Source organism: Oncorhynchus masou, unplaced genomic scaffold (assembly GCF_036934945.1).
Source record: "Oncorhynchus masou masou isolate Uvic2021 unplaced genomic scaffold, UVic_Omas_1.1 unplaced_scaffold_567, whole genome shotgun sequence".
In the NCBI taxonomy this organism is placed as follows: Eukaryota; Metazoa; Chordata; class Actinopteri; order Salmoniformes; family Salmonidae; genus Oncorhynchus; species Oncorhynchus masou.
In genome coordinates this window covers 418164-424549 of record NW_027012089.1, presented here as the reverse complement: position 1 = coordinate 424549, position 6386 = coordinate 418164, and positions in this window count along the sequence as shown.

Here is a 6386-nt window from a genome sequence, read left to right as displayed (position 1 = left end):
CATAATGGTGGAAAACACCAATCTTCATATCATAATGGAGGAAAACACCATGCTTCATATCATAATGTGGAAAACACCAAGCTTCATATGATAATGGAGGAAAACACCAAGCTTCATATTATAATGGAGGAAAACACCAAGCTTCATATCATAATGGAGGAAAACACCAAGCTTCATATCATAATGGGGGAAAACACCATGCTTCATATCATAATGGAGGAAAACACCAAGCTTCATATCATAATGGAGGAGACAACATGCTTCATATCATAATGGAGGAAAACACCAAGCGTCATATCATAATGGAGGAGACAACATGCTTCATATCATAATGGAGGAAAACACCAAGCTTCATATCATAATGGAGGAAAACACCAAGCTTCATATCATAATGGTTGAAAACACCAAGCTTCATATCATAATGGAGGAAAACAACATGCTTCATATCATAATGGAGGAAAACACCATGCTTCATATCATAATGGAGGAAAACACCTAGCTTCATATCATAATGGAGGAAAACACCAAGCTTCATATCATAATGGTGGAAAACACCATGCTTCATATCAAAATGGAGGAAACAACATGCTTCATATCATAATGGAGGAAAACACCATGCTTCATATCATAATGGAGGAGACAACATGCTTCATATCATAATGGAGGAAAACACCAAGCTTCTTATCATAATGGAGGAAAACACCAAGCTTAATGTCATAATGGTGGAAAACACCATGCTTCATATCATAATGGAGGAAAACACCAAGCTTCATATCATAATGGTGGAAAACACCATGCTTCATATCATAATGGTTGAAAACACCAAGCTTCATATCATAATGGAGGAAAACACCAAGCGTCATATCATAATGGTGGAAAACACCAAGCTTCATATCATAATGGAGGAAAACAACATGCTTCATATCATAATGGAGGAAAACACCAACCTTCATATCATAATGGTGGAAAACACCTTGCTTCATATCATAATGGAGGAAAACACCAAGCTTCATATCATAATAGTGGAAAACACCATGCTTCATATCATAATGGATGAAACACCATGCTTCATATCATAATGGAGGAAAACACCATGCTTCATATCATAATGGTTGAAAGGACTATGCTTCATTACTATTCAATGCCAATGGAAACTCACTAAAGCACCGGTTCTTTTCAACATTCTTTTAAATAAATCCCTATTCTTCCAGACACACTGTATATCTGAAATTCCCCCAGTCTACTACATGGTTGCTTGTGCTATATATAAAAAAATAAAAATAAAATAAATAAATAAATAAAATGTAAAAACATTGATAAAATAGCACGAGGGTGCTTTATATATTCTATATGCCTGTATCACTGCCCAGCTGTCAACTCATTACATTCTGTATGTGGAACGAGACGTCGCCTCTGAATTGATCAGAGCCCCTTTTTTCTTCTCAACACCGACATGTCAACAGCTCTGTGATATGTCATAAACCAGAATCTCACAAAACAATAATGTTACTTATCAGTCACCAGCCTTGGGTTTTTACGCACCAAGATGGAAGAAAATAACCACATATCTCCAGTTTGAATGTTTATTGGACCTCAGAAAACAACATAGATTTTTGGGGGGTTTGTTGTGGTGCTGATAGTTCACTCCCAGCTAGAGATTGATGACTACAACAAGTCCATAAAAGATGTTACCACTATATTTCACAGCTAGGATTTATTTCAGGACGTTGTCAAGGCGTTTCTAGAAAACAAGAAACAATTAAATAAATGTCGAATATCATACTTTAAAGGTCCAGTACAGTCAAAAACGTGACTCTCCTGTGTTTTATATAGACAGTATTTCAACACTATGAGGTTGGTGTAACACTTTTGAAATTGTATTAAATTATAATAATGCCCCTTTTGGTGTAAGAGCTATTTGGAAAAAAATGATTGAAGTTTGAACCTATTTTGGTAGGATGGAGTTTTGGCCTTCCCGATGACATCAACAGGCAGTACATTAGTTAATAAATAGACCAATCAGAAAGAGGGTTCTGAACCACTCTGCCAATAACATGTAGTTTTCAGTTGTCCCCTCCCCATAGCTCTCCCAGACAGTCATTACTTGAGAGATTTGCAATTTCTTTTTTGACCGTTTGAATTTAAAACAGTCACAGTAATGTCATTCATTTTTTACCCAGAAATGATCTGATTTTGAGATTTAAGATTTAAAAAATGTCTGCATTGGATCTTTATTTTTAAACATAACTTTATTTAAGATTTTTATTCACAGTATTTGAATAAGAGTCTACAGTAACAGTATGTATGTTAACAATGCTTTCACTACTGTTTGGACCATGGCAATTTAATGAGCTGCTTTTGGATATATGGGGAAGGTGGCTCGCTGGGTCTGTCAAAAACAAACTGACCTATGTGACCATACACGTCACTTAGCCACTTTAGTGAGATAATTACCGTTGTAGTACGATCAGCACTTTGTAAAAGTGACTGGGACTCTCTTGACTAATTTTCCTTCCAATTTAATACTCCTACGCTCCAAGCTAATGGTATTCTTCTTCTCTCTTTGCGCCTATCACTTCACCATTTCTCAGCGCATGAGTGTACATGAGTGTACATGAGTGTACATGAGTGTACATGAGTGTACATGAGTGTACATGAGTGTACATGAGTGTACATGAGTATACATGAGTGTACATGAGTGTACATGAGTATACATGAGTGTACATGTGTGTACATGAGTGTACATGAGTGTACATGAGTGTACATGAGTGTACATGAGTGTACATGAGTGTACATGAGTGTGCATGAGTGTACATGAGTGTACATGAGTGTACATGAGTATACATGAGTGTACATGAGTGTACATGAGTATACATGAGTGTACATGAGTGTACATGAGTGTACATGAGTGTACATGAGTGTACATGAGTATACATGAGTGTACATGAGTGTACATGAGTGTACATGAGTGTACATTTGCAGATTGATTTGTTTCGTTGTTTGCAGACTTTGCAGATTCTCTCTCGCTAAATGGAATGGAAGAAGTAGTTATTTTATGTATTTAAAGTAGTACTGTAAGAAACAGTAGAATATAGGTATTTACACGGTAATAAAATACTCAGCGTGATAGAATCCAGATGATCTTCACAAGAGACAAACGACTAGAGGAAATTGGCACAAGGAGGATGGTAACAACGTGTGTGATAAGCTAACACACACACACACACACACACACAATTCCCCCACAATGCCGTTGTGTGATCCCTGACATCACAGGTCACCTGTCCCTCCCTCTGACCTCTTACAGCATGTTTCCAGCGCCCATTCCACAACTCTCCAGTCACTAGTAAAAGACTTCCTGTTTAACAGGAAGTTCCTCATCACGCCTGCCAGAGTTAAGACGCTCAACAACATGACATGCCAGCCTGCAGGAAGCTATATAATTTATACTGTGTTTCACCACAGCCATGTAAACACTCGGAGTGTGTGCCAAATGGCAGCATATTCCCTATTTAGTGCGGAGCTCTTTCTGGTCAAACGTAGAGCACTATAAAGGGAATGGGAGCCATTTGGGATGCAAATCCATGGACTGGCGTGATGGTGTTTTCCTTCTGTTAATAGCTGGACTTTAGGTCAGTACACTAGCTGCAGTAGACCAGCAGAGCTGAGCTGAAGTAGTAGCAGAGCGGAGGTGAAGTCGTAGCAGAGCTGAAGTGAAGTCATAGCAGAGCTGAGGTGAAGTCGTAGCAGAGCTGAGGTGAAGTCGTATCAGAGGTGAAGTCGTAGCAGAGCTGAGATGAAGTCGTATCAGAGCTGAGGTGAAGTCGTAGCAGAGCGGAGGTGAAGTCGTAGCAGAGCGGAGGTGAAGTCATAGCAGAGCTGAGATGAAGTCGTATCAGAGCTGAAGTCGTAGCAGAGCGGAGGTGAAGTCATAGCAGAGCTGAGATGAAGTCGTATCAGAGCTGAAGTCGTAGCAGAGCTGAAGTCGTAGCAGAGCGGAGGTGAAGTCATAGCAGAGCTGAGATGAAGTCGTATCAGAGCTGAAGTCGTATCAGAGCTGAAGTCGTAGCAGAGCGGAGGTGAAGTCGTATCAGAGCTGAGGTGAAGTCGTAGCAGAGCGGAGGTGAAGTCATAGCAGAGCTGAGATGAAGTCGTATCAGAGCTGAAGTCGTATCAGAGCTGAAGTCGTAGCAGAGCGGAGGTGAAGTCGTATCAGAGCTGAGGTGAAGTCGTAGCAGAGCGGAGGTGAAGTCGTAGCAGAGCTGAAGTCATAGCAGAGCGGAGGTGAAGTCGTAGCAGAGCTGAGGTGAAGTCGTAGCAGAGCTGAGGTGAAGTCGTAGCAGAGCTGAGGTGAAGTCGTAGCAGAGCTGAGGTGAAGTCGTAGCAGAGCTGAAGTCGTAGCAGAGCAGAGGTGAAGTCGTAGCAGAGCTGAGGTGAAGTCGTAGCAGAGCTGAAGTGAAGTCGTAGCAGAGCTGAAGTGAAGTGGTAGCACTTGCCAAGATGCTTTCACTTGTGTCGTTACTGGAATGCCGGTGTGGACAGAGGGATATACGGAGGGAGGGTGAAACTGATGAATGTCCAACCGTGGCAGATTCACAGCCCAGATCCTAGTGCTGCTGTAGAGGAAACTAATGGCTTACGGAGAAAACCGAGGTCTAGCTAACTCTTCCTCCATCACACACACACACACACACACACACACACACAAATAACTACCAGATGAAAGCCTTTTGCCCTCCTCTTTCACTCTAGCCCTCTTCCCTCTCCCCCGCTGTTCTCCCCATTTCCAGAGGAACCCGGGGCATTGGTGGCAGACTTCTGGACGGGGTGGCGAGCATCTGTGGTCTGGGTATGCTGCTGTCTTGTCTGGGTGGCAGGAGGGAGAGGGACATCTGTGGTCTGGGTATGCTGCTGTCTTGTCTGGGTGGCAGGAGGGAGAGGGACATCTGTGGTCTGGGTATGCTGCTGTCTTGTCTGGGTGGCAGGAGGGAGAGGGACATCTGTGGTCTGGGTATGCTGCTGTCTTGTCTGGGTGGCAGGAGGGAGAGGGACATCTGTGGTCTGGGTATGCTGCTGTCTTGTCTGGGTGGCAGGCGGGAGAGGTGTCAGGATTTGGCCAGGGTTGTTCCGGGTTTTGGTCACTAGATGCCCCCATTGTGCTTTTTGACCTTATGTTTTTTCCTTGTTCCCCATTATTATTTGCACCTGTCCCTCGTTTCCCCTGATTGTATTTAAACCCTTAGTTTCCCTCAGTTCTGGGCTCTGTGTTTGTATGTTAGCACCCAGCCCTAGTGTTCTGTGTATTCTTGTCGATTCCGGTGGATGCTCTTATGGAATTCTGTTTTTGTTTTTGAATATCTCTTGAGGCTTTTTGTGCTATTCCTACCACCTTTTGGATTTGCCATTTTTTGTATTGAAGGACTTCTCCTTTTTACTTTATTAAATACACCGTCTTAAGTACTGCTGTGTCTGCCTCATCTTCTGGGTTCTGCTGACTATTCGTGGCTCAGTTGGTTAAGTTACTGTTTCTCACTCCGGAGACCCAGGTTCGTAACCGGGTCCTGACAAGAGGGACATCTGTGGTCTGGGTATGCTGCTGTCTTGTCTGGGTGGCAGGAGGGAGAGGGACATCTGTGGTCTGGGTATGCTGCTGTCTTGTCTGGGTGGCAGGAGGGAGAGGGACATCTGTGGTCAGGGAATGCTGCTGTCTTGTCTGGGTGGCAGGCAGGAGAGGGACATCTGTGGTCTGGGTATGCTGCTGTCTTGTCTGGGTGGCAGGTGGGAGAGGGACATCTGTGGTCAGGGAATGCTGCTGTCTTGTCTGGGTGGCAGGCAGGAGAGGGACATCTGTGGTCTGGGTATGCTGCTGTCTTGTCTGGGTGGCAGGCGGGAGAGGGACATCTGTGGTCTGGGTATGCTGCTGTCTTGTCTGGGTGGCAGGAGGGAGAGGGACATCTGTTGTCTGGGTATGCTGCTGTCTTGTCTGGGTGGCAGGCGGGAGAGGGACATCTGTGGTCTGGGTATGCTGCTGTCTTGTCTGGGTGGCTGGTTGGAGAGGGACATCTGTGGTCTGGGTATGCTGCTGTCTTGTCTGGGTGGCAGGAGGGAGAGGGACATCTGTGGTCTGGGTATGCTGCTGTCTTGTCTGGGTGGCAGGAGGGAGAGGGACATCTGTGGTCTGGGTATGCTGCTGTCTTGTCTGGGTGGCAGGAGGGAGAGGGACATCTGTGGTCAGGGTATGCTGCTGTCTTGTCTGGGTGGCAGGTGGGAGAGGGGGACATTGCTGGGCATCTACCCCCTTGGCTAGTGTTTAGGACAGTTCAGTGCTACTCCAGTGCTACCCCCATACCCCAGTCTGCCTCCCGTCCTTCTCTGCCTCCCTTTAC